General features: G+C 44.4%; 1 protein-coding gene across 1 annotated transcript in view; it reads right to left on the minus strand.

Moving 5' to 3' along the window:
• The window catches only part of FGF13 (fibroblast growth factor 13), a 277,313-nt gene extending 262,474 nt beyond the window's left edge, over nt 1–14,839 (minus strand). The window contains exon 1 of the mRNA XM_074834744.1: nt 14,821–14,839. The gene's annotated coding sequence lies outside the window, so the exon portion shown is untranslated. The remainder of the gene's footprint in view (nt 1–14,820) is intronic.
• Nucleotides 14,840–18,873: the final 4,034 nt, after the last annotated feature.

Consider the following 18,873-nt stretch of genomic DNA (forward strand, 5'->3'; position numbering starts at 1 on the left):
GATGCCTCAGTTCTTTTAAACTTGCAGCAATTTTAAGCTGCATCTGATGGAATTTTTCTAGCATTTCCTTCACTAAGACATGAGATAGGTTCAGCACTCACCCAAGATCAGAAGATGAAGCTCGTCTATATTACACTGAGCACTTACGCACCGTTTCTCCGTCTCCTCTGGTCATTGCACTATGGCTGTGCCATGGGGCTCTGAGGCTTCCTGTTCATTTCCAACCAAGCTGAACTTGTAACTACCTCATAAACCTCTCATGTCATAATCAGATGGCAGCTGGTATTTCTCATGTGTCAATCAAGTTTTGATCTGTATAACATGCACAGTGCCATGGGTGAGCACGAGCAAAGCAAAGAGAAAGACTTTTCCCTTTAGTTTTTATAGATTTGCTTCAATCCTCATGACCTGTTAAATTCCCATGGCACAAGGTGGCTGGCTGTGGCAGTGGTCTAGTTGCTAGCTTGATCTTGAGGAGAAGCAAAGCTTTAGCTCTGAAAGTCAAGTATTGCATGACCTGAAGACTTTTTTTACAAAGCAGACTTCAGGTAAGTTGAGGGATTTGGATTTGTTCAAGGCAGAGCATGTAGCTACAGCCTTTCTCCTTCAAACTGTCATCAAGCGCAGGTCCTTGCCTCACCAGCCCAGGAGGATTCTGCCTGCTCATCCTTTGTAGAAAACCACAAACACTTTAGGAGATGTTCCCTGTTCAAAGAACTGCATTTGGAGGTCATGGCTCTGAAAAGGAAAGAATTTTAAACTGGTTGGTGTGTATTTAAAATCTCTTTCCAAAGCTCTATATAAACTGTGTTGACATAATTGAATTTTTTGACTTTTTGCTCTTGCCTCATTTCAAAGGAGTAGCTAAACAGTGCATTCAGATCAGGAATGTTGTATGCAGTAACTGGTATGCACCAACACTTGGCATTTTGGCTGAGACAGGACTGCACCCAGACTCAGTGCTGGTGACAGCTGCCAAATGTAGCTACAACTTGATTATTTCTCGTCGTGCCATTCTGCTTTGGCCTTTTCCCGAGCCGTTGCTAGATACTGCCTTGGAGCAGCACTAAAAAGTGGTGCTTTCAGGCTCAGCTCCCTGTTCCCCATTTCTCTCCTCCAAAATTATTCCTAGGTGTATATCCTTCCTACTTTCTGGTGACACTATGATATCTGCAGATACATTATTTATAGCCACAAGATTTGGCTTTCTGTGCCTCCAATCTGAATGCTCCCTCAGCATCTTTTAATAGCTATCGCTATTTTGTATCCCTTTTTGTTTTTTCTCTAGGGAATATGCCAGCAGGGATGGGGCTAAAATCCTTCTGGATCAGGAGCAGAGACAAATGCTGCTCTGTTTGTAAACACTCCGAAGCTAAAATTAGCAGGAGTCAGAAGAAGAATCATTTATAAACTTCAGGCTCCCCGAGCCATCTTGAGGAACGTCACAGGCATATCGACACATCTGCTGCCGATTTAAATAGCAACCGGCGTTACCTTCCCTCCGAGTGCCTCCAGCGCCCGCCCCACCAGCTGACTTCTCCGCATGCCACAGCCCCTCTCCTCGCTTCAGGCTCATCGGCCTAACAACACCACCACAAATGATCAAGCACATTTTCAGCTGGAGAAACTATCCAGATCCTCCATAATGCCTTGCAGAAACTGGAAGAAATGCCTTGGTCAGCTGGAATAGGATCCCACAAAAAGGGGAGGGTTTCAGGGTGTGATTAAACATTGGAAGACCAGGAAAACCCTCATAGCATGAGCAGGTTTTAAGCAGGTTTGTGCTGTGCCATTTCTAGCTTGAGGGAAAACTAAACCACATTGGGTACAGCAGATGACATTAACTAGGATGGGTAACCCCTACATATGTCTCTCCCTTCAGCAGTTAGAGACAATGACATATAAAAATGACCTTGGATGTGTCTGAAGGAAAACACAACAATAGAGAAGCAGTGGTATGCTCAAACAGTGTGTTCAATAAAATCTATGCTTCTCAGAACAGGCTGCCAACCAAATGCCAAACGATCTGAATATATCATGTCAACAGTTAAACTCAAGTCTTCGTAGATCCTCAAGTAGCAACTTGGCTTTTTTTATATTTTGCAAAGCACATGAATACATACAATTACGCATCTAAAGCTTTTTTAAAAGACATGGCAAAACCATGGCACCTTCTTTTTTGGCCATTTATTGGCTTCATAAGACTGATGGAGATTGAAATATATACAAAAGAAGTAGGTGGTATATTCTAAAAAGAAAGAAACAAACCAGTGTTAGAGCCAAATAAAGCAAATATCTTTAGAAAATGTCAGAGGCCAGAACAATACTATTTGGAGTTTTATTCAGTGTTGGAGAATATGGTCAGTTTTTCTGAAAGTGAAAATTCATGCCCATAAACCTGATGTTATAGAAGGAACTTACAGAAAGAGTGGATTTTATTTAAGAGAGAAAAACAACTGAAATGAAAAGTATAACTCCTCTCTGCTTTGTGTTACTGGCTCAACACGGGGAAAACTAATATCTTCATCTCCACCAAAGAAACAGAGAGAAGAATTCAGTCAGAAGAGATTGCACCCAGTTCCCAGGCTAGGAGATCTTAATGAACTTATTGTGTACAACTAATACAATTGGTAGCACTGCTGGGATTTTCTTTGAGAAAAAAAGGAAAATATTAAACTAGATGTTTGTAATGAGCCATCAGGATATTCTGGACATGCAGCTTTAATAAATAGAGCTGCTTACCACCCCCTACCCTGCTGTCTGATCAGTGCCTTGCTCTTCAAGTCATCCCCTGAGTGCAGAGGAGATGCTCCAAGGGAAAGATCTTCTCACAATCCTATGAGGGTTTGCATAGAAAGCGCTGATTCTGATGCTTCTGACTGCTGTGCACCACTCTTTTACAGCACTTTCTCTGCACAGACCCCTGTAACACCATTTGAGAGGCCATCAGTAACAGGGCCTCCAGCATCGTTAGCAGCAGGCACTCTCCTCCTGGGATACCCCAGTCAATCATTGCTTCTCAGGGTGCTGCTGTCCCTGGCCATAGCTCCCCTGCACAGCCTCAGGCTCTCAGATGCTCTCAATTTAAAAAGGTTGGGGTTTTTTTTCCTCATTCTTATCTAATCCTGGACATTAAGGGCTTGTTCTAGTTTCAACTAGTTGTAATCATGGAGCATCCCCTCCACTGATGTGAAGCACAAAGGACTGAGGTGTGCTCTGCTTCGACTCCCTCCTGCGGGAAGCATGGCAGGAGGAAACACCACCATGCTATGGGAGAGGCTGCATGGGCAGGCAGCCGCTGACAGGAGCTGTCACTCTTGCAAAGCCACAGCCAGCAGCAGAGTGTGATTGGGACTGAACCACCTCTGGTACAGTCCTCGACGGACGCAAAGCCCTGACTCTGTTGACTCTCTCAGTAATGGATGTGGGGACACCCAAGTTGGTGACAAAGCATGCTGCCATTCCTTGGGCAGGCACAGGTCGAGCAGTAGGACACGGGAAGGCTTATGCACCCCACACCGCCCCACACTGACCTGGCAATAACCCAGCACCCAACAAAAGCCACAGATCCTATCAGACTTACACACAAGCCCAGAGCTGCTATATTTGGAAAGCAACAGCAGCTCCTTAAGAGAAGCAGTGAGAGTCAAAGTACATGACTCGAGGCACAAAGAGCCATACATATCCTTTCCATTTAAAGTGAGGTGCTCCTCGACATTTCCATTTCTCTGCCCTTGGCAGAACACGCACACGTACACCGTGTCATGTCCACAAAATACTTGGCTGCAATTTATATCCCCAAAATCCTTACCATATGCAAAATATTCCATCCATTTAAACAGGAGGATTATAGGAGTAGGAGGAAGCTTAGCACAAACAATAGCTGTGATCAAACCCAGCGTGCACGAGTGATTTGTGGGAAGTGCAAGACATATCAAAGATGGCAGGTGCTGCTCTTGCTTGCAAGCTATTTATACTCATGGAGTCACTCTCTAAACACTTCTTACTTTAGTACACTCGTAGGATTCCTTTTCAAAGGGAGAGAAGAGGTGTGGAGTATAACTGCACGGGCCAAGTCTGTCATTTTAAAGATAACCGAATTAAGTATTGTGTAAAAATCCCACTTATAATATACAGAGAGGAGTAGCCTGATACAAGTAGATTCAAAGTAGGGAATCATGACAAACCAGGAGATATGTAATAGGGGGGAAAAAAAGACACAAAAGAAGTGAAGGAGAAACAAATGAAATATTTTCCTCTTAGAAAGAACTAATCTTAGAGATCCAGGCTCTGACAGGGTTTTGTGTTCTATTTTTTTAACAAAGGAATCACTGTCTCCCACGAGCTGTAAATATATTTGGTAAACAGGACTTGGCTGCTTACTTGTGAGGTTTGAGAGAGTGATGAACATGACTTTCTCACCCAAGAGATGCATTTGGGGGGTTTTAGCCCCGAGGAGGGACCCCCTGGGCTTCATCAGGTGCAGGGCTGGGGAGGGAGCCAGGTGTGCTCCTCAGGCAATGCACCGGCCGGCCGTGGGGCACGGCCCAGGGCTCTGGCAGAAGCAATCCTGCATGGGAAGCTGCTCTCGCACCTTCCCCCCAAACCACTGCAGGATCCAGTCACGAGGTGAAGGCTTTTGAGTTCAACTGGAAATAAAAGCTGAAAACCATAGAGCATGGACCATCTGGGGCCACCATCAGAATCTCAGTTGGCGTGAGATGTTGTAAAACCCAGGATGAATCCCTCACACGCTCTCCTTGGACTCGAGGAGGAGCAGAGATGTCACCACAATCTGAACCCTGCATCCACACTCCAGCATCCGCGCTGTGAAAACACAGGGAGCTGCGATTCAGATGCCCTTTCAGTGATAACACCCCCAGCGCTGTCATCCTCACTTGTGCGTGTCTGGAAATAATTGTTTGAGAAACTGCTATTTCTGACTCACCATCCCAGTTGTGAGCGCGTGTACGATGAAAAGGTTAGCGCCTATGTTATTTACATGTCAGCGCAGTTCAGAGATGCTAACAAAGGTTAAAGAAAGCAAGTAAAGATGAATGTGACCTATTCTTTGTAGTCCTGATCTTAAGTCTTTTAGCCCGGCAGATCTCCACTAAAATGAATGAGAGTTTCTGTGCTAAAGCTGGAAAACTCACCCAAAATCATTCTGCTTGTATTTTGCTATTACAGCCGTGTAGTTTTCAATTGCTCCTCAGACACAGTTCTTGCAGGCACGAATTGCATCATTACCAATTATTTTTCTTGAAGTACCAAGTATCACTGTCACTGTGTCATAACTGAGGCAATAATACAAGTCTCAAAAGTGATCTCAGAAAAAACCCCCAAACCTGATTAGCAAGCATCTTCTTTAAAGCAAACTACCAGAAGTCATTAATCATAAAAGTTTCTAATTTCAGAAATGAGTTAACTGAACTTTAATGAGACAAACAGCTTTTAAAAGCTGCCACCACAAGACTGTATGCATTAAACTGGAGAGTGTTGCAAAATGACTGATTTCATTACTGATTCCAGGAAGCGCTTCACCAGAAGCAGCTTGAAGAATCGACAAAATCTCCAAATTCCTTTCAAAAATTATACTTATTTATGGTACTTGGTATTCCAGGACATCCGCAGTACATTTGCACATAGAGCTGAGGTCACCAGCATAGTACAACAGCAGATACTTTTATAATTAGCGAAGCAGATTCCCTGACATGTCCCAAATGGTTTTGGCTGACGGGAGCTGTCACCCTCACCGAGGAGTGCAGTGATGCAGTGACATCCCCCAGCAATAAGGCTGTTGGAGGCAGAGGAGAGCTCCTGAGCACCCATCTCATGCATGATGCTGTTGCATTCTCACCTGTCCTTTCCTCCAGCTTCTCAACCCATCAATAGGAAGTTGGGAGGGAGAGGAGGGGACTGGGGAGGGCACAGTGGGGTTGGCAATGGCCATGGCATGTCCCCCCAGTGCCTGGGCTCCTAACGTCTCTTCCAGACCAATGTTTCTGCGATTAATGACCTCAGGACATCAAGATGGATGCATGCATTTAAATGCAATATAAAAGAGAGAGAAATGTAATTTCTGCTGGGGAACTGCTCCTTCCTGAGTGTAATGTTAGAGCAGAGTCCTTTCACTGTTGGTTCAGGAAAACTCATAGACACCAATAACTGAATACACTTGGCAAATCAAAGCAAATACTAGCATTTAGAATGTGTTAGTCACTGTGGGAAAGAGTCAGAGGGGAAGCTTGATGTCACTGCCACGTTTAGCCTGGGCAGAAAGTTGCTCTGAATGGGAGGAAAGGTTTTCTGAAAAGTATTCAGCTATAACATTTCTGCAAATGAAACACACGGTCCTGGATCAATCCTCGTTTCAAAACTATACCCCACTGACCTTCATGCAAATAGATGTTCATAGGCAAGCACCTCACTGTTGTCTTCTCAGGACAAAAGCAGAAGTAAACAGATTGTTGTGTAAGGCACAGACTGGATGCTGCTATTAGCAAATGACAGCGTCATCCTGTCAAGGCAGGAGCACCAGCACGCAGAGAGCTGCCAAAGCGGAGCTCACAGACAGCAATACACATTTTGCAGGCTTCTAACTCCCTTATCTACAGCAGGGAGGTGATGCCTGTGGTACACAGACCACCTCCTTCTCCTGAGAAGTGTTTTCAGCCTAGTTCCCCAAACCATGAGTTTATGCAAGGGTGTGCTGCCAGCCTGTCATCGGTCAACTTTAGCAAAATTTCCTACACAACCACAGGTTACAGTGTTGACTTTATAAGGAAAAGCCGTGGGGCACAAGGCCTGAACTGGTTGGGAAGGAGGCTTGGTTTGTGTCTGAGGAATCCCTTGCTTCTGAGCAGGGAGGCGAGGATGTGCCACATATCACCTTACCCAACCAACAGCAGATTTGTGCCCCTTGTCTGTTTTCTGGCTGGACCCTGAAACAGTGATGGATCCAGAGCTTCACATGGCCAGCCACGAACCACCTACCTCCTTTTACAGCAGAGATCTCCAGCTCAACACCACTGTCAGGCCCCCGGAAAACAGCTCTGTCCCCAGCGGCGAGGGAGCGGGGTGCGGATGCTCTGAGCAGCCCCCCCGGTGCTGTGGAGCAGTACGGCAGGTTGCTGTGTGCCTGCATGTCACGTTGCCACCTAGTGACTAGCACCACAGCCCAGCAGCCTGCCAGCTTGGGGCAACAGTTTTGCTCCCATAAGAGTTAAAATCACCCCCAGCAACCGCACAGACAGGCGCTGGCTCCCTGTTCGCCTGGAGCCGGTGGCCACTGCACCACCTGCCCGTGTGCGCCCCCTCCACTGTCCAGGCGCCGCAAAGCCACAGGGTTTTAAACGAAAACCATGAGTGGTTAATGTACTAATTACTAATCACAGCGGTTACTGTTAAAGCAAAAAGACAAACACATCAGTAATGTGCACGGGAGGGGCAGATGCTTTATTTTGCAAACCACATGCCGTACTTGCAAAGCGGGTTGAAATCACCAATACAAGTGACTTCATCCCGCTAAATTTAAACGAATTTGACTATAAGCAGTTTAAGAATCTTTTTCCTGTGTTAATCAGTACAACATATTGTCATATTTGTTTTCCCATTAAAAGATAATTAAAGCAAACAGTGGCAGCCAATAACTTGAAGAAAGGGAATTGAATCAACTAAAAACTCCCTTCCTTGAGCAAAAAGTTAGATACACCTGTGTTTATTGACATCTAGTGTGGCAAGATAATGCTTCTCGAGAAACAATTCAGCTTCTATTCCTGAAGTTGAAGCAATGTTTTAAGAACAATTTCCATTAAGAATACCTAGAAGAGCTACTTCTTCCTGAAGAAGGGATGAACTGAGAGCTCTTCACTAATGACTTCTTCATTTCCTGATACATTTCCTGAACACCTCCAGTAATGAAGTACTGTTGCATTCACTTCCGTGAGTGAAGCACCTACTCCTTCATCTTCTGACCTGTGCCCAGTACATGGTTTCAGGTTTTTCCCTTTCCTGACTCATCTTAAAAATGCCATTACAAAGCTATCTGGGTAGCTTTGGTCCCCAGGAAAAAGAGGTTATTTCTAGCAGAAATATTTGCTCTCCAAACTCGCTGTTTTAACTGTGCTGCTAGGAATTCAGGAAGGTCAGCAAAGACATCGTGCCAGCACCCACCAGCAAGAAATTAAGGTTGGAAATTGCTGAGACGTCACATGGACAAATACAAGAAAGTGTCATGCAACGCAGTCTTTTTTCCTGGAGCCATCCAGGAAGCAGCATAAAGCATTGCTGTACCAAGAAAGAATTTTATGGCTTTTTCTACGGTTCTTTGTTATCCAACAGTACTGAAGTAGCTTCCTATGTCAATAATGCTCTCAGCTGTGTGAAGGCCAGTTCCCACTTAAACAGGCAACGTGCTTCCTACACTCCAGAAAGAGCCAAAATTCATTTCATGAAGCCTGTGAAGCATCGTGCAGCACAACTCCAAGAACTGAGAGCCCTGCCTGTGGTGTCATTACACATAGAAGAGAGGCTGATGCCTATTCTTTCCCCAAAAAACTATCATTGCTTCTAAATGCTGTCAGTACATTTCTACTTAGTTGTACAGTGACAAAAAAATCATGTCAATTCTTCTGCTTTGCTAGATGTACTGAACCCAGCTTGCTACGGTATGTGGCCTTTGGTCAAACTCAGATGCATTCATAATTAATATGCAATGCTTTAAATAAATACTTTTTAAAGAATCCACTTTCTATACCTGACCGTATGGCCTTATTTAATATGGTGTGGCTACTTAGCTTGGACTCACCTTAAGCAGGAATGGAGAAAAGGGCTTCACAACTTTAAGAGAAAGAAGGTACATTTTTAAACCACCTGAAATACACCCTAGAAAATGACTTAACAGTATTCACAATTGCAAGACTCTAATATCACTGCTTAGTAGCTGAATATAACCCGGTGATGACACTTCAGAACATTACTTACAGCTAATTCAAGATCACTGTTTCTGCTGGCTAGCATAGCTCAGCCCTCGTCACTGGCCGGGGGGGCAGGTGGGCTCCCCCGCGACTGAGCCTCTCCATCCAGCCAGCAGCTTTGGAACAGGGCCTGATGAAAGGAGCCGATGTTTGTTCCTTGAAGGATCGCAGTCCTTGGTGGTACGTAAACTTTGAATCCTCACAGATCTGAAGATAAGCACTGAGGTTGTTTACAGTGTGCTGTACTTCAGAAACGAAGCCCTTACCTTCTGCAATTGGTATTTCATGACTTATTGCCAAACACTGCTGTTTCCCAAAGGGCTGCAGTCCCACAGCACAGAGAAACTGCTTCCTCTACCACGGCTCGGGAAAACCGGGGATGAAGCCCTCCTGCCCGCTAAGCCTCTCTGGCCACGCCAAATTAGTGAATGTAATTTTTCATATTCCATCACTTGGTTTAATCAATATTTTGCTGGCTGCTCAACCTCCATGGTAACATTTTCTCGGCCAGTTCATCCCTGCGCTGTGATTTCTGGAAAGAGGTGCGGCTACATTTGAAATGTAAATGGCTGTTTCTCTGCTTGGGACTGCAAGATTCAGGCTTGCTCTGTGTCTAGTAAAGTAAAGACCATAAATGCCCTCGCCAGGCTGGAATTCATTTTAATTACACAATGACCTCTGATGCTGAACGTCAGCTTCTGGAGAGCTGTTATTGTTGTATATCTCATTTGTCATGCAGGATCAAAACCCTGCAGTATTTGCACAGCTGTTCCTATTGCTTGCGTACCTGTGCGTGAAGCAGCTTCGCTGGTTCATCTCCTACCACCTACAATTACAGGTCCAGTTCTCCTCATTTAGGGGAGGGGAGGGCAGTATTACAGTGGGTAATACTACTTATTGATTACTTTCCCGGCTTTTCGCCCAAAGTCAATGTCTTCATTCTAGACTGCAGCCCTACTATGTGCTGTTGTATAAACACAAAGAAAACAAGGTTCCATCCAAAAATTTTAATATTTATTTTACAAATTCCCCATTTGTACTTTTTCTCCCTTCTGTCTCTATTATCCTACACTGTTAACTAGATGCTACGAAAAACAGGACTCTGATAGGTCTGAATCATATTAGGCTTTCAAAAAAGTCATGTCACCTAATGCCATGCAAGAAGATGCTCTAGAAGCACAATGCTGGTGCTCCTGAGTCACTGAACAGATCAGAAGAGCACCATCTGCATTCCCAGACATCACAAGCATTCAGACCCAAGGTCTGGCCCATCTCATCATCCTCCCCATATTCTATTAACGATGCCTTTGTCACTATAGATTAAATAGCAATGGATCAACTCTCATAAAAACCTCTATTCCCTTTGACCCTTCCCATCTTTCACCAGTGGTACATTAGCCAGTTGCAAATGCTGACTTGTGCTTGCTGGGCAGCAGAGCCAGGGCGCTGAGGATGCTGTCTAGAGATGGGGAGGCTTATGCCCACAGAACATGAAAGTCCCTGGGCCCAGGGCAACACACAGTGTTTGGCAGCTGCACGATGCTGAGGGGTCTTTGTTAGCTGCTTTTCAAGGGTTGAGTTGTATGAAATATTAATTATGATTCTGCAAGTTCCCAAACATCCATTCAGCTACAAATCAAGCTGAAGGTATAAGATCTGTTGCAGAATGACACAGCAAAGCTGGCATTCAATAGCAAAGGAAGAAAAGGTCTTATTTTGTCCCGTGCATGGCTGTTTCCTTTTATTAGTCCCGTTTTGTTGGGCTGCAGAGAGCCAAACCCATCTTTTGTACAAAGCTGGTTGGTGAATGTTTGTGGCAGGGACCACACTCTGCTCTCTCAGCACAGGACACAGTGGGTCTGCGCAACACTGAGGATATGAACGTCTCTCTAGTTTGAGAGACTCGTAGCACTACATCCACTGATTCCTGCTGTCAGCAGAAAAATCCCAATTATACCCATGAGGGGAAGGACATCCCCACAGAGAGGAAAAGGTGATGGGGTGGGAGCTCCGGTGCTAGCTGTGGGACAGGGGGAAGCAGTCACCTGTCTCCTCCATCTAACATGCCAGAGCTCAGCAGCCACAATTAGCACTAGATAGGGGTTTTTAATGGACTAACTACCTGTCACACATACTGGACCTGACTTTCAGGTACCCTAATCACAGAGATGAAAGGATTTTTTTTGTCCATCTGTGTCTGAGGGAGTTTTGCATCCATTAGCAATTATGATAATGGATCTATTTCCAGAGAATTAATTGCTCCTTTGCCCAAGTCCTAGACAAGTTTGCTGTAAAAATTAATTACTTGGCATATACAATACGCTTAACAGTCAAGTAATAAGCTAATTTCAGAGAATCCACAGAGGGCCCCCAGCCTCCCAACTTCTCAGAGCAGTTTCTGAATATACAGTGAGCCGTCAGTTGTCTTCTTGTAGCTCCTTTCCCATAGTATTTGGCAGCCCCAAAACACCTGACCTGGCACTTGACAGCTCAGGACCCAACAAACAACCCAGGAAAGCACAGGGGTATTAAAATAAACCACACCTACAAAACAGCCCTCCCAACCAAACAGTTCCCTTCTCCCCAAAACCCTGATGCTTTCCTGAGTGCATGTCTGAAAATGGATGACAGTAATGCCGACAACCAGTGGAGAATCAGAATGGACAAAACACACTGCTCTCCTTTCTCAGTTCCCATCTTCATAGAATCATAGAATGGTTTGGGTCAGAAGGAACCTTAAATATCATCCAGTTCCAACCCCCCTGCCATTGGCAGGGACACCTTCCGCTAGACCAGGTTGCTCAAAGCCCCGTCCAACCTGGCCTTGAACACTCCCAGGGAGGGGGCAGCCACAGCTTTTCTGGGCAACCTGTGCCAGTGTCTCACCACCCTCACAGGGAAGAATTTCTTCCTTATATCTGATCTAAATCTGCCCTCTTTCAGTTTAAAACCATTAGCCCTCATCTTATCAGTATGCTCTCTGATAAAGAGTCCCTCCCCAGCTTTCCTGTAGCCCCTTTAAGTACTGGAAGGCTGCCCATCTTCCTCCTAGGAGCGCTTCACCATTTACACCAGTGGGATGTACCAACAGGGAAGAAAAAGAGATAGCTTTAATGTCTGAAGATCACCCAACACTAAAAAACTTCAGCTTTAGGTCCCTTTCTAGTTCAGGGACTTGATGTTGCATCTCCCCACATCTCGGGTGAGTACCTCATCCATTGCAGAGATGGCTGATCCAAGACGACAGGCATGGATATCTCTGTGATTTGTTGTCTAAGACGACTTGAGCTCCCATCACTGTCTCTTCTGTGGGAATCTCTACTTTCTGCCTAGCTATCTGTTTTTGTGAAACCTTGAGAAAGACAGTATTTTGCAATCTTTGCTCTTTTCTCTGATTTTGTTGGAGCTGACCAAAGAGTTCAACGTAGAAGGACAGCAGGATCACAAGACTTTTTTCCTTAGGAAAGCAGACTGGAAATTTGCATAGTGTGTTTGCAAGCAACCTAATTACCTCTCCTGAACAAGCTACCACCCATCAGGTAGCCCACAGTAATTGATACCATGTGTTTTACTTACACTAGCACAAAGACATTGTTTTTGACCAAGATCTGATTCCTTTTGTCGAATTCCCACAATAAACAAAGCTAAACGCTTTCTGTGCATGCATGAACACAAGATAGTTAATCTACTCAGCTTCAATAAAACGGTCAACCCCAGACTTTAAAAGAATAGGGATGCTTGGCCATTTTTCTTGGAGTTTATTGCAGCTATTTGCAGTCCCTATTTCTTTCAGTAGCTTAAATATTAGGGTTCTTTTTATAGCTCTCATGAACATATGTGGTACTTTGCACAAAACCCATACAAACAGATGCAAAGGGATTGTACTTAAATAACAGAGATGACCCAATGTGTAGATGTAAATGAGAGGATACAAGTTTGCAGAGGACAGAGAGGCTGGGTGCTAAAGCAGGAGAGTGTGGTTAGTGAGGACAGGAGCCTCTTGGGGCAGCTGGCCCCAGCAGACCTTCTCACAGATAGCACGGGGCTTTGGATGTTTTGTTCCTATTCATTTGATGAGAACTGAGCATCCAAATACCAACATCAGAAATCTCAGTCTAGTTACTACACTGATACAGAGACTGCTTTCAAAAGTCCTGCCCAAAGTAAGGAAATTCCTCCAGCTCAGGAGGAAGTCTACAATCAGCTCCCATGGATATCAACTGGAATAGCATTAAGCTAATGTTGAACATGTTTGGCGGAAAAAAATAAAATCCAACCAACAAAAAGCACCAAACCCAGAAAACAGCAGCGTCCTGATAGTAGAGACTATGATTTTCAACATAAAACTCCTTTTTGCTAGCGTGTTTCGTGATTGCTTTGCTTGATACAACTGTTTTTAGCAATAAGACCATCCTCAACAAATCAGCAACCAATCTAAATGTTAATATAACTTCTGTTTAGGAAATTAATTTGTTTTAAAAGTACAGAACAGTCCTGGCTCAGTTATGTTCTTAACCTTCTCTGTGCCCTTGAGCATACACAGTTCATAGAAGGAAACAGCATTTTTAATTTCTCATGGACATATGTTATACAACCTTACAGAAGAATGCTGGAAATGATCATCTATGAAGAGCATGGGGTTTCCATCTGGCACCGTTTTGATTCGAGACTGACAAAAATATCTAGCAGAACTACATAGAAAATGCTGAGATTGCTAATGGTCCAAATGGTATCTTTTAGGGGGAAGGGGCGAAGAAAGGGAAAAAAGATAATAAAAATCAAGCCATCTGCAAACAGACATTTCAAGTAGAAAAAGGGAGATTTGTGGGTTTTTTTCCTGTGGTGCTGTAAATGTACTCATTCTTACTGCAGGGAGCCACACAAATCTTTTCTTCAAGTTTTATTCACTCACAGGAGGTGGGGACATCACAACTGCCAAAGGAAGACAGGTCAGGATTAAATGCAAGAAATATGTTGGTTTGGTCCCAGAAAATTCAGTAGCAAAGAATCACTTCAGAAACCTTCGGTTCTGCCTCAGCTCAGGCTAAATGCAAACTGAAATTTGGATCCATTTGATACCAGACCATAAACAGTGTCAGTTTAATGGGGAATTTAAAAAAAAAAAAAAAAATTAAAAAAGGTAAGAGATACCACATGGGAAATTACCACATGGTCCTAGTACCCAGAGATAACTGCTTGAACTGGATCCTGAGTCTGAACAGTTTAAAGCAAACAAATATGGACAGATACCTTTTAAACCTCCCAGGTGGAGATTTCACACCTCTGTGATTCAAGACAGAGATGGAATTTTGGAAAAGTTTCCACAGCACTCTGTCTCTCTCGCTCCCCTCCAGCCAGCTGCACTTTTATATGCTGGGAAATTGATGTAATGGGCTACATTTCTCACATAACAGAGAAAAAAAGTTGGCAAGGAATTACTTCTTGCAGTGAAAGCCAGTGTGCGGGCTGTACCATCAAACTTTTACAGACTTCCAAACATCAGCCGGACTGGTGAGACCTTTTACTGTAAACCAGTATATTTATTTCTGAGGAAACTCTCAGAATTTTTTTGTAGTGGGGCTTTAAAAGGAAAAATTATCTGCTTTTCTGGGACTCCAGAAAGCCTGTTATGGCTTATTACATCCATTCTGCATCTTACTGGAGTGATGAGAAGTTTTTGTATCATTTAAAGGGGTTTTATTAAGTTAAGACCACAGATATGATTTGGAGATATTGCACAAGTTATGACTAACAGGGAAATATGAGAGAAGACTCCTCTCCAGACAAAAAACATAAGGCAAAACAAGCCTATAACATGACCTGGTGATAGCAAGGACCGTACCTCTCCTTGGTCACTGCTCCGCTGTTGGTAAGATGAGGAGCGTGCCAGCCTTTCATCCCCCCGATGTGTCTGACAGCCTCCACCATACAGTGCAGGGAAAGAAAGGAGATCTTCACCTTCTTATGCTCTTTGCTGCTGAAATGCTGTATGGTCCCGGGAACAGGGACCTCTAATTCAGGGGTGGCTGTTGCATCTGCCTCTTGTGGACCATGTGCCCCATCTACTTCCCAAGCACGAGCCAAACCTAACTACATTCCCAGCTACTGTGATGCAAGCATCCTCCTCCCCTCCTTTTGCCCTAGCTGTGTATTTTGTCTGCATCATCTCTCCTGCTCATCTCCCAGAGGCATTTGCCCTCTCCCTTCATTTGCACACCACATGTGCCTCATTTCCTATGCAGGGGCTCAGCAGTAGGGCACTTCAGTGCCCTCCCACTGCTGCACTCAAGCTGAAAATAAGGCAGGTCAGTACTAAACCCAAGGAGATGCTGCCAGGCTCCTGGCTCTGCCGGCCAGTTCTGACCCAGCCGGGGGGAATTAGCTGCCCCCTGCGCCCTCCTGTAGGGCAGCTGTGCTGGACCATGCTCGCCAGCACTGGCTTTGCCCCTGCTTCTGCACAGCCACCCAGGCTTTGCCTTCAAACCATCCCAGAGTCTGCACCCTGCGGGTGTTTGAATCTCTTTGGCCCTCTGCTCTCCAAAATGTGCAAGCAATTCTGGGGGAAAATACTAAAAAAAGCAGTTCCTTTGACCTTGTGTTTCCTTACCAAGGCTGTCCATCATAACCTAGTCCTCTCTGTGCTCGGACAGACCTGCCTGCACTCTTGACATACACATATTTCTGTGTTTGGAGAACATGAAACACACTTTACAAGCCCAATTCCTGCCAGAACAAATCCCTTTAGCATCCTTTCCTACAGCGGCATTTCTAGGAATGGCACAAAAAAGTGTTTAGAGGGCTCTTTATTGATGCCATTTCCATCACAAACCTTCCCAGAGCCTTTGCCCACGTCACTATCTTATCGCAGCTGGGAAGTGGGTCAGTATCTCACCAGCACATAGGGTAAAATACATCGAGAGTGTTGAATGAGGAAGGGCTTTATAACTTCCCAGCACTGTTCTTAGAGACATAGCTGCTCTGCCATGGACAAGACATTTTCCAGCCTACAGGTTTTGCTTCAGAACATCCAGAGAAATGTAGACCAGTTTTAAACACTATGTTTAAAGGAAATACTCAGCTGTTAAATGCCTCGGCTGTCTGCCTCTCTGCAGAGAAGGATGCAAATTCTGAGTCCAGGCAGTTTCAAAAAAAATCAGATTTCTCTCTAGTAGTGTTACTGCTGAGTGCTAAGAAATACTTCTTTTTCTCTGAGCCATGATAAACTCAATCCAAGAGAAAATTTTCTCTCAAAATAAGCTAATTTGACTCTTAGTTTGACAAAGAGGGCCTGCAGCCCTACATTTCAGTCAGCTAGAAGCTCGTGTTTGTAGACATGCCCGTTTCACAGAAATATGGGAAAAATTATGTAAATCAGGCATGGCATTCAAGGTGATGGACCCTCTCTTCCCATAACACTGGAAATCTCTAGCCTAGCAGAACAACACTGGAGGGGTATTGGTTTAACTACCACTCAGGTGGTGGCGAAGGGGAAAAGCAAAAAATGCAAGACACAAAGTGATCTTTGTTGGCACCAGAGCACCCACAGCTCCACCGCCCAGCACGGTCTCTGGCAGTCTGTGCTGCCTTCCTTTCACCATATAGTCATGGCAATAAAGGCAAGCAGTCTTTATTTCAGGGTGTGCAGCTCCTGATTTTATAGAGCTATAGATTAGATTTAGATAGACTAAATCTTGATAGATCCAATATATCTCCCGACTGCTCCTCAAGGAGAATGAATGCCTTTGAGACCTCTGAATAAATATGCTTTAGGACCAAAGTTATGAGGCTGCAAAGTGCATGCTCTCTGCGTGTAGCATGTTACCGAGGTAAGATCTTAAAGGAAAAAAATCCTCCAAACTGTGTGAAAACAAACTTCTTAATTGGTGAAAACCACAGTTGGGAAACATCCCAGGCAGCTGTTCTTCAGCTATCTGGAGACCCGCCAAGTCTTATATATCAGTTTTGAGCTGAGAACAAGTGTGATAAATTCCCGCCAAGAGGGTAATGTTTTTGAGTTATAAGCACCTAAAAATAGGCATATGTAATGAAATTGCCTCCTCAGCCATAACTGGAGTGTCACTGGTATAACGCTATAATGCACCATGTCTGCCTGAAAGCCGATGGGGTCCTGCATCCCCCTGAGCCAGGGAAAGGCTCCTGTTGCTGTTGGTAGGCACGGGGCATCATCAGTACAGTGCTTCCTGCAAACCTCCACTCACCAGGCTGTCACACAGGCTGAAAATTATCACCAGGACGAGGTTCTCCCATCGTATGTGCCCACTTAATCCGTGACTCAAGCGGAAGGACCCGCTCCCGCTCCAGCCAGGGCAGCGATGTTTGCAGTACCATTATTCATGTTTCCACTGGGATAATGCAGGATGATCATTTCTAAACATTACTCTTTCAGCACACACAGAAAGCTCAGTGTTAATCTCATAACATTTGCAAGGAAATCTTTTTAATCAGTAATGAAAACCAAATATTATCTAGCCTTTATTGACCTGCAATAAGAGAACACCACTGCTACATTTCCCCCGTGCCTCTTGCACAGGTTCATTTGGCTTGATCTGTGGTTGGTATTTATTCTTAGCTCACAAAACTCAAAGAGTTTATATTATTGATTTGCTGTATTTCAGGTTCAATCCCTTGGTGCCCCTCAACCTGAATGAATTAAGTCAGAAAGAGTTAACACCTTTACTTCCAAGACACAAACGTGATGGTGGTTTATATAATCCACACATCAATTTTCACTCTGCCAGTGTTCAGCACATAACTGGAAAGCACCAAATGCTGCAGCAATATTGATATTTGCAACAGCAAAGGTATTTGCAAACAAGAGCCTACTCCCAGCAGAGGAAAAAGCGACATATTCAGAAAAGGAGAGTGAAGAGACACAGCAGAGTAATCCACACAGTGTGGGAACCATCCTTCCCTCATTAATGGCTACACAGGTGGTTTGTTACCCTGTGTGCAGATGTAGCCTCTGTAGCACCATGCTGACGTCATGGTTTCCAAATCCTTTTTCCCAATGCTTATTTATTTTATGTACCTCTTACAATTGATCTACAAGCTACATGGAAAGCACATGGGGGCAGGGGCTATCACTTTATCTGGTGGTTATATGACACTTGGTCACTATCTTCAGTGCAAGAACCAAGGACCATCAACTGCAACTAGTAGATAGAAAGTTCAAAGCCAAGCAGCAAGCAGTGGACCTGTGGAATGCCTTGCCCTGCAGCTCTGTGGATGCTCATCTCACAGGGATTTAAGAAGTGACTGGACAAACCCATGGGGGAAAACTCCATCAGGACCATTTAAAACAAAAGCTTTTGCCTCAGGAAATCCTTGAGCCACCAATAAAGCTGGAGAAGCTGGGAAAGGAGCTAGGTACATACCATTACACCTCTGTCTTACTCTCATACTCTTCTCCAGAATTACTTTTGGTCACTGTTGGAGACAAGACACAGAGCTGATGGCTCTCTGCTCTGATATAGGATAAGTATTCTTCATTCACATTAAAAACCTGTGGCACCAGAAAAAACCCCAAATGTTTTGTGTCTTGCAGAAGCTAGGCATTTATTTCTTTCCTCATTTATACCAACTCAACCAAAGAGTTTTTCATTAAATGGAACAAAATCCTCCCAGGGAAGCAGACTGGGTGGCTGAAGTCTAGGTGGGAAAATACGCAAAGAATTTGTGTTTCCTTTAAAAAGCTGCAAGTGGAATTTCATCAATTTATGCCCTGCCCTGAGACCAGCCACCAGAGCACACCGGTCCTTTCTGAGATTGTTTTTTGCTTACTTTTAACCATGGTTCAATTTCTTTACCTTTAGGATGATCGTCATTCAAAACACACTCCTCCACCTGTTTTGTCCTCTCCCTAGAAAAGGAGATC

The sequence above is a fragment of the Strix aluco genome, chromosome 10 (assembly GCF_031877795.1).
Source record: "Strix aluco isolate bStrAlu1 chromosome 10, bStrAlu1.hap1, whole genome shotgun sequence".
NCBI classification, from domain to species: Eukaryota; Metazoa; Chordata; class Aves; order Strigiformes; family Strigidae; genus Strix; species Strix aluco.